Genomic DNA, 10,541 nt, shown 5'->3' on the forward strand with positions numbered 1-10,541 from the left:
CCCTCCATTCACGCCTGTCGCGACACCACTGGAGGCGTGCTGCACTGTGTTGGGGCGTGAGCGGAAGACGGCCTAACGGTGTGCGGAACCGTAGCCCAGCTTCATGGAGACGGTTGCGAATGGTCCTCGCCGATACCCCAGGAGCAACAGTGTCCCTAATTTGCTGGGAAGTGGCGGTGCGGTCCCCTACGGCACTGCGTAGGATCCTACGGTCTTGGCGTGCATCCGTGCGTCGCTGTGGTCCGGTCCCTGGTCGACGGGCACGTGCACCTTCCGCCGACCACTGGCGACAACATCGATGTACTGTGGAGACCTCACGCCCCACGTGTTGAGCAATTCGGCGGTACGTCCACCCGGCCTCCCGCATGTCCACTATACGCCCTCGCTCAAAGTCCGTCAACTGCACATACGGTTCACGCCCACGCTGTCGCGGCATGCTACCAGTGTTAAAGACTGCGATGGAGCTCCGTATGCCACGGCAAACTGGCTGACACTGACGGCGGCGGTGCATAAATGCTGCGCAGCTAGCGCCATTCGACGGCCAACACCGCGGTTCCTGGTGTGTCTGCTGTGCCGTGCGTGTGATCATTGCTTGTACAGCCCTCTCGCAGTGTCCGGAGCAAGTATGGTGGGTCTGACACACCGGTGTCAATGTGTTCTTCTTTCCATTTCCAGGAGTGTATATATCCCCATTTCATTGTGACCCACCCTTTGATTTTAAATGAACAGAGTCTGAGGCACTCTTTTTGTTTGTTCTACAGGACAAACCAGATAATGGCAGCCTGGTAGTTGCGTGAAAGCGTGGAGTGACTTCGACACCACTCATAGTGACCCCTCCCCTTTCCCATTTAAGTTAGAGTGGACGGGAAGTACGCACACCATAGCAACTTCCCCCTCTCTACCCTTGTGAACGGAAGTGTAGAACGCCAGCCAATGCAGCTACAACCATGTGTGGAAAAATGAAATTGTCATGATTTGTGAAATTTCCTTTTAGGTTTAGAAAAGACTGCTAAGATATAATTATCTGTTTATATATCTTGAATAACCATGTTATTTTCTTTGAATTTATGTATGTAAAAAAAATATTTACAGACAATTTAATGAATTTAAGATTTTCATAATTTTACATATTTTTATGTGTTTGACTGTCTAAGGCAATATGTATGCCAAAGTGTTTCATTGACTTTTGCTTAAATTTTGAGTGATAATGTTGCTTAAGAGGCAGTGAACATCCCAGCCATTTAAATAATTGAAGTAGGTAATAAGTTTTCTTTTAATATATCTATATGTTTACATTTCAATTTTAATTTTTCATAGGGGGTTAAGCTGTACTCTTGCTTCCCTTTTTGTAACTAATTTTTTTTTCATTTACATTCAAAAAAATTAAGTAGAGAGTGATGTAGGGAAGCAGCCTACTCACGCCTTGTAAAATTCACATCAGTCTTTCCATTGTGTGCCAGCCAGTTCGCTGTAACTAGCTCTGACATCGTAAATGTTGCGCAATACTTTAAACATCAAGTAAATAACCTGAAACGATTGTAGCATGTCAGGAGTAATACTAAATCAATATGTGTTGAATATCAGTTCAATAACTTTAACCATTTTCGAAATTTGGACGTTTATCTGTAAAAGTCATTGGCGCAACAGAAAAGAGCTAGAAACTTAAAACTTTATATTTAGATTCCTTTTGCATGATAATTCAGTAGAAACAGTATTCTGGATCTCACAAATTAAAATTTTACTTGAAATTCATGATTTTCTGGTTTTTATCTTAAAAATTAAGGAAGTAAGATAGATTAAGTAGGCGAATAAATAAATCTAGGATGTTTAAATTTAAGTAGATGGGAGATCCGCTAAAATCATAAAGATGTGAGAAGTTTCAACTTAATAACTATAAAAGTATAGCGATAGCATATCTCCAAAGGGCAAATTCAGAGCTTGTCTACTGAGTGTAGTGTAATTAAATTAATTATCTCGTCCAAAATATTTGACTTAGCCACGTCAGACTTTTATTATGATTACTTACCTGTGTGCTGATTGCACATTTAAATTGAAAGCTTCATCGGCCATCAGCAAAGGAAGCAATGATTTATTCGATAACTTAAAGTGGTGCATTACTAGCCCAGCGGCTAGTCGGGAGAGCAGATTTGATCTGGCGTTCCCTTAGCCGTCCGCACCGCGGCTTTATACGTAAGGAAGTGGCGTGAAAAAGAGAGGAAGGCCCCAGTTCTCTCCAGACGCTGATTAGCGCACCACCTGTGCTTGGAGTCGCGTCGCGTCAGTATCGTTGATATAAACAGCCTCGGATGCAGTAATAAGTTACTCAGGATATGCGTAACCATGAAATCGTTTTCGAGTGAAGTGTTAATTTTGGGATGACGTTAATGATCTATCTTTAGTTTGCGTATATCGTATTTTCACGTGCCGCCGCAGGACAGACATTCTACCATTATTAGCGTGGCGTTTGATGAACATTACCATCAAATTATGGCGAGCATTCACTCAAACATTTAATTTGAACAGTTGCAGTTGCATCAGCGCATTAGACTCTGAACTGCTCTGGTAGTTGGATTGTGTGGATTCTTTTTGGTCTGTGACTTTCAGAATATAGTGAACATTTTAGAGAGAATGGTTTTTGATTATGAATCCCAGACAATCTCCTAATTCCTCAGAGCTACAAGCTGTAGCTATAAATGTATTTCTCAGATGAAGTGGGCACTCGGAATTCTAATTACGGGCTTCACGTTTTGCTAATCACTTTCTGGTTGCCAATATTGTAGTTAGAGAGCCAGTGCTGAGAACGGCAAACAACAGCATTAAATAAATAATAGGAACATTAACAATTATTCCATCCGCCGCCCCACAGACTGATGACCTCAGAAGTTGAGTCCCATAGTGCTCAGAGCCATTTGAACCATTTTGAACCAATGACCGGATCAGCATCATCATGTTACACATAGAGAGCTTGTCACCTAGGGAAGTTACTCGGCTTCTGCAATGGAACCAAAGAGATGTGTTGCGGACATGGAATCGGTTCGAGTTGACAGATATTATTTGAACTTACACTGCACATGCCACCCTTGTTCCACAGGTATAGAAGATGATCGTTATCTACGATTTCTGAGTGAAAGGAACCCTGCGCTGAGTGCTCCAGAACTGAATGCTGTTTGGGAAGACGATTGCATGATGGCAATGACAGTGCTTAACACCACGTGGTACACCACAACACCAAGACAAATGTACAAGAAATCATCTAGAACTGACGCCCCACATATGCCGTCGGGTACCGTTTACAGTATCTCGAATCTGTTAGTACCCTGACAGTTGCAGACTAAATGTTTAGAGACAACCCAGTAATACAGAACGCCTCAAACTCTGTGCAACACATGTGCAACAAAGTGGTGGGGGAGTGATGCTCTGGTGTGGCATTATAGGGGGAAACCGTGTATCTCCCGTCGTTGGTGAGAGCAATCTCACTGCCCCACGGTACGAGGCTGAGATTGTGTAACTAATTGTGGATCGAAATCACCAGCTCATCGTGCTGTTTTCATGAACAGGTCCACTCGGCATACTAGGATTACCAGAATGGAGTGATATGACTATTCCCCGCACACGAACCCAAGCGAACAGATGTGCTATTCATTGAAACTATCTATTTTTTGGACGTCGACAACGTCCACGTACTATGCACAACTTACACACATTCGCTAATTTGTCTCCAATGGTATGCAAAACTTTTGTTGATGTCTGTATACTGGGTGAATCAACTAAAACGTGCACTGCAAATATTGCGGAAATGGAGTCGTATTGTTAGCTATCAAAAGATTGTAACTGTACTTAGGAACTCTATGTTTGCACATAAAATACAATTTTTGAATGGAACAATGCCAATTGGCATTAACAGACTAAAAGTTGCGTAAATTTGAATGTCAGTGCCGTTTGTTGCAGGATTGTAGTGCGAGTCGTTTACATATTTTGAAAAGTTCCCACACCGACACTTGTAAAATACCTGTGCTAGGACACACAAAAGAACAACGCAGGTGTGTCAATAGTTATTTGGATTCTGACCAGTAACGAGACAACTGACAATCGCAGGTTGTGTTCAAAATGACCAAAGGCAGCGGAAATACACACTTCCAGTTTGGTATGCGATGACAGCTGCACGCGCGCTAGCATTTCAGCGGAGATGTGCGAGAAGCCTGCAGTAATACGTCGTTGCATATCATCCGGTGTGGTGTGTCGTTGTATGCGGCATCTTTTAGCCTTCCCCATAGGAAACGTCTACAGGCGTCAAATCCGGGAAACTGACAGGCCAAGGTACAGGCCCTCTGTGTCCAATAAAACGATTCGGAAACAGTTCGTGAAGACTTGCTGTAGTATTTCGTTCACTGCGGGCTGGACAGCCATCCATCATGTTGGTACCACAGGATTTTCCTAGTCGGCAGAGGAATATCTAGCATCAATGGAAGATTGTTTGTTAAGAGGCTGCGATATCTGTGAACGTTCAGTGTTCCGTCTATGAAACGCGGTTCTGTGAGCTGATAGTTGACTATCCCACACCACACGTTTACACTCCGTGGTTGCTGACGTTCCAGCTGATGAAGCGAACGGGCGTTGTCGACAGACCAGTAGTACACTTTTACGCAGTCTGCCTGGCCATGATTGGTAAATATGGCTTCATCATAAACAAGTTATACGACACACCTGGAGTACCCTGTCTTAACCCGCTTGCACAGAAGTTAACACGATTCTCGTAATCCTTTCCATACAACTATTGATGGAGAGAGATGTGATAAGGATGAAATCTATGTCGATGGAGAATGAGTAGGGCACTTGCCTAACACATGCCACTTCCTAGTACGATTACGCGGGACCTAGCACGCGGATAAACTGTAACAGCAGCAAGAACATTGATTTCCCCCCGTCTGTAGTCACTTGGTTCCTTCTGTTACGTTGTCTAGGTCTCACACTGCCGCTTTCACGTAGCTGGCTGAAGAGGTAGATAAATAACGGCCGAGGTGGTTGAAGTTTATTGGGATATCTTGCACCACACACTTACAAAAACGAACTGCATTCTTCCTACACTCTCCATAGGCCATGAGCACGCGTGCTTTTTCTGCATTGGTAAATCCGATCTCGACTCACGACCTACCGCTTGGATTGTCACACACTGACTGACTAGCAAGTCGCAATGCTCTCAAGGAACACACAGGCACAGATTAGAATAATTACTCCACGCACAGACGCATTCAAACAATCATTATTCACACGCTCCATACATAAATGGAACAGGAAGAAGCTCCAAAATCTGGTACAATGCAACAAACCTACTGCCATGTAACTCACGGTGGTTTTCAGAGTGTAGATACAGATACAGCATATATTCACATTTCTGATAAGAATTTGGGCCACATGTTAAGGTTGTAAAGTGTTGAAAATTGGTATCCGGACACATGTTAAAGATATAGTATGAAAATACACAACAGTTGAACAGAACTGATGTACTGAATTGTGAGACCAAACGTTCCTTAACAAAGGCACATCAAGTGCTGCTAGCAGCGTTCGAGTGCCAAACCACAAAAATAACTAGTGATTTAAGGCAATAACTAACAGGTTTGGACATGAAAAATAAAAAGATGAGATTGTGAAATGTAACACCATCGTACCTAGCAACTAAGCAGGTTGATTGTCACAAACAATTGTCTGAGTGGAGACTCCTCAAACCACGATATCTCGTAAAAGACTTGCACTAGGATCCTGCAATGAACACCATTGAGACTCTAATTTGTCCTACTCTTAGTCAATAGGCAATGTTCCATTTCCTAAAGTGTATGTTTCCACAAGAAATACGCTTACAAAATATTGTTACACTCCGTTTATTGGCTATCAGTCCGAGCGCCTGACTACTAATCCATCCTGAGAAAACAGCATATCAACAGCTCTATACTTGCGGTGCGAGTTTTAGGTGATTTACCTTGTACAAAAACAGATGTTATTAGGAGCGAAATGTACTACAACATCAGAGCTATATTGAACTACTTCTCTCTCCGAGCATTACTAAAAATATTTATCAACAACTTCGCACAACTGCAGAAGTGATGTACAAAAACACACTCTAACAACAAACGTAAAGAAACGATGTATTTTCAGTCGTTTATCAAGAAGAGTCTTCTTTCATTTATTTCCCTAGCTTTTATCCTATCAAGAACGTGGTCTGCTCTTTCAGGAATTGGCAAATTTTTAGTTTTATTGTTTACGTTTGAGGGTTGATGCCCTTCCTGACACATGGTCTTCAACGTAACCTAAGTGAGAGGACTCGTGTACGTCATACGCCTGTGAATCATGTACGTTTTGTTTTGTGTGTTACCGTATTTCAACAGTTCCTATGTCGTATTCTCTGAGGTGGGATTTCGACCAGCAACGCGTTGGCCTAAGCGAACACGAGAAATCGCTTAGAAACCAAGTTCAAATTTGCCCGTTCGGCAGCCCATGGTCGGTAATCCACTGCTCAGTTTCGATCCGAGTTGTCGCACTTCCCTTTTTCGCAACGTGGCGCGTTCCTCGTTACGCCACACAAGTAGGTTTGTTGCGTTGGTAAGAATAAATATCATATTTGGTTTCAAATGAATCTTTCAACCAACCATTTGTCATTTCATCGATTTACGCATTATCGAATGCTATACAAAAGTAAAAAGGACAACGGTTAATATATTTTGCTATTCTACGTGCGGTGCTTGGTTGCAGCACATTTAGGTTGTCTTAACACCTTACACAATATTTACAATACGACTGTGATGCAGCACTTACTACCGTGCCGCCCGCTCATTTCGTGTCCTCATTGGCTCATGTGTAAGCACTAAATATACTAGTTTCCAATTAACTCTGTGTCATTATTAGACGTTTCACTCGAGCTAAGCATATGATGTACACTGCACTTGATGCGTCAGTTAACTCAGCAAAAGGTCAAGTGCAGTGTACAGCAAGCAATGTACGTGTAACTCGGGCAGCCGTTTGTCAAGTCTATTGTGCGCACAGTGGCCGCGGCTGGCTAGTATACTGCCCATTCATGGCGGCCTCCCGCTGAGAAGCGCCATTCGTAAATGTCACGCGTCTCCGTAGTTGCCCCAGGATGTCAGCGTTGACAAGGAGCACCTTTGTGGCCTATAAATCGCACAGCTACAGGGAACCTGACTCGAAATCTTCGTCCTCGGACCCAGTTTATTTTTGAATGAATTTCTAATTTGTAGTTTATTAACGGTTGTGACCTTTTTGACTACTGTTGGTGGCTTAGGAGACAGAATCCACTAATGAAACACGCGTCAGTAAACGCCATCTCCAGTTACAAGTGAAATACGTATTGCAATTGCCGCTGTTTAACTCTGTCCCAAACTTCTGCTTGCTGTATTCTGCGATTTAATTCGTATATATATCAGCTACAGGTAAGACATTTTGCTATCTGTACAAATTATTTACACTAATTTCCATTATTTTCCAGTCTGTTTGAAATCGTCCTTGTTGTGTTTTAGAAATGTAACCCATAGTCTATTGTTGGTACTGATCTCAATATAGACGATATGTAGAGAAATCACACATGCGCTCGGCGAGACGCATGCATTTTACGCTGTAGTGATTTTTTACTTTTGCAAACTAAGTTTCAGGTACTGAATGTATTCAAAGTTTCTACTAGCCCGGCAGTTTAGAATCAATCTTTCTCATCCATATAGTCCCTTTCACACAACTGCGACATCCCGGGGAAATACATGCATCCAAGAAAGGATGTAGACAGAATGAAAAGTTTACATCCATAAGTAATTATCATCTGAACGGAATGTGAAAATACGGTTAGAGACACATGTGCAAATCCAGCTCTGGTATAGCATGAAAGTATGGTTGCCGATGTTAATGTGAAAACATCTACACAGTGCAAGAGCCGGCCGGTGTGGCCGAGCGATTCTAGGCGCTTCAGTCTGGAACCGCACTACTGCCACGGTCGCAGGTTCGAATCCTGCCTCGGGCATGGATGTGTGTGATGTCCTTAGGTTAGTTAGGTTTTAGTAGTTCTATGTCTAGGGGTCTGATGACCTCAGATGTTGTGTCCCATAGTGCTCAGAGCCATTTGAACCATTTTGAACAGTGCAATATCCGTATTTTAGTTAGCTCCGTGTAATTTCTTTCGCGCTTGAGAAGTTCACAAAATATTTGACGAGCAGCCTTCTTTTGGTGGGACATGCATGATTTTATGGTCGCTGACTCACGAATTTCGATCTCATAAATTGTATTCTCGCTATCTGACAGGGTTACCAGCAAAAAACAAGCTTTGGCGTTATTCATTTTCAAAATATTCCATATCTCCTTGCATTAGTTTGGTATTCCAAATAGATCATGTTTATCATATTTGGGTGATCTGGTTCTGTTTTGGTTAAGGACGACTTCTATAAAAGAGCGTTCCTTTGGCCGATCGTATGACGTGATAGTGGCTCTGGCTCTGAGCACTATGGGACTCAACTTCTGAGGTCATTAGTCCCCTAGAACTTAGAACTAGTTAAACCTAACTAACCTAAGTGAGACCTGAGTTTCTCCTGGCGTATACAACTTTCAAATAACTTACGGGAATTCAGCCAGGTAACACTTTCAGCGACCGCCGATATTTCGGCGGGAGAACACCCCGCCATTTTCAAGGCAAACTGCAACGGACAGGCGACGTACATGCAAATTTAATACCTCGGTTCTCGGACCCAAGCAGGAAAGATAACACACACACACTGAACACTAGTGCCACCAAAGATGGCCAAAGTCAGAGCTATCGATAGTGAGACTATGAATTCGCAGGTGAGGTAGCATTGAGTCTGTCCCTCTGTTTCTTGACAAGGGAGAGAGCCGGATTCCAAACAGAGTTTAAACAGAAACCTCCATCCCTGTTAACAAGGTTGCTCGCTAATTTAATCTCAACTGCCTCCCGAATCACACTGTCCCAATAGCTGGACGTGCATGCCAATATCTCGGTGTTATTATATAACATGGAGTGACCAGTATCCAAGCAATGTTCGGCAATAGCAGATCTATTTGGCTGCTGTAATCGTGTGTGCCGTTTATGCTCAGTACATCTGTCCTCCACGGTCCTGATAGTTTGACCAATATATGCCATGCCGCAGCTACAAGGGACACGATATACACCCGCCTTACGCAGTCCAAGATCATCCTTAACGGAACTCAAAAGTGCTCTAATTTTAGATGGAGGTCGGAAAACACATTTCACATCGTATTTCCGTAAAATACGACCGATCTTATTGGACGTGTTTCCTACGTAAGGCAAGAAGGCAGTAGACTTAGGTGTTGACTCAGAATTATCCTCAATCACCTGATGTACAGTTGGTCGATAGCGCAACGCACGTTCAATCTGTCTATCACTGTAACCATTTTGACGAAATGTAACTTCAAGATGGGACAGCTCAGCTGGCAAAGTCTCAGCGTCAGAAACGATATGTGCCCTGTGTACCAAGGTACGAAGTACCCCTTCACGCTGAGCCGAATGGTGACAACTATTAGCTTGTAAGTACAAGTCGGTGTGAGTACGTTTCCTGTAGACTGCATGTCCCAATGATCCATCATCCTTCCTCCTAACCAACACGTCGAGAAAGGGAAGGCAACCATCCTTTTCCACCTCCATCGTAAAACGAATGTTCGGGTGGATCGAGTTCAGATGTTCTAGAAAGACATTCAAATTCTCCCTACCGTGAGGCCAAACAACGAAGGTATCGTCAACGTATCTATAGAAACAGGAGGGTTTTAAAGGCGCCGACTCCAATGCACGTTCCTCGAAGTCTTCCATAAACAAATTTGCGATCACAGGAGACAACGGACTACCCATCGCAACTCCATCTGTCTGCTCGTAATACTGGTCATTAAATAAAAAGTAAGTGGATGTCAACACATGCCTAAAGAGATTAGTTAAATCAGCACCAAACCTGGCTTCAATTAACCGCAACGAATCAGACAGAGGAACACGAGTGAAGAGAGAGACCACATCGAAACTCACTAAAATATCAGAGTCATTCAGCCTCAGTCCCTCCAAACGACGTAAAAAATCAGCTGAGTTCCTGATATGATGTTCACACCGTCCTACTTGTGGACTCAACAGAGATGCAAGATGCTTGGAAACACGATATGTCGGGGCGCCGATGTTACTCACTATAGGACGGAAAGGAACCCCTTCCTTATGAACCTTTGGAAGGCCATATAACCTAGGGGGAACCGCACTATAGGTGTTAAGCTTCTTGATTGTGTCCTGCGACAAACCACTTTTCTTCAGGAGGCTGTTGGTCTTTCTCTCAACACTTTTCGTGGGGTCAGCATCGATTCTGCGATACGTTGAATCAGATAGTAAACGTTGCATCTTTTGTACATAATCATGTTTATTTAAAACAACGGTGGCATTGCCCTTGTCAGCAGGTAAAATAACAATACTGGGATCAACCTTGAGAGAGCGTAAAGCAGCCCTCTCTGCTGCTGTTACATTACTCTTGGGTGGACGAGCCCTAGTC

This window comes from Schistocerca americana, chromosome 5, assembly GCF_021461395.2.
Source record: "Schistocerca americana isolate TAMUIC-IGC-003095 chromosome 5, iqSchAmer2.1, whole genome shotgun sequence".
NCBI classification, from domain to species: domain Eukaryota; kingdom Metazoa; phylum Arthropoda; class Insecta; order Orthoptera; family Acrididae; genus Schistocerca; species Schistocerca americana.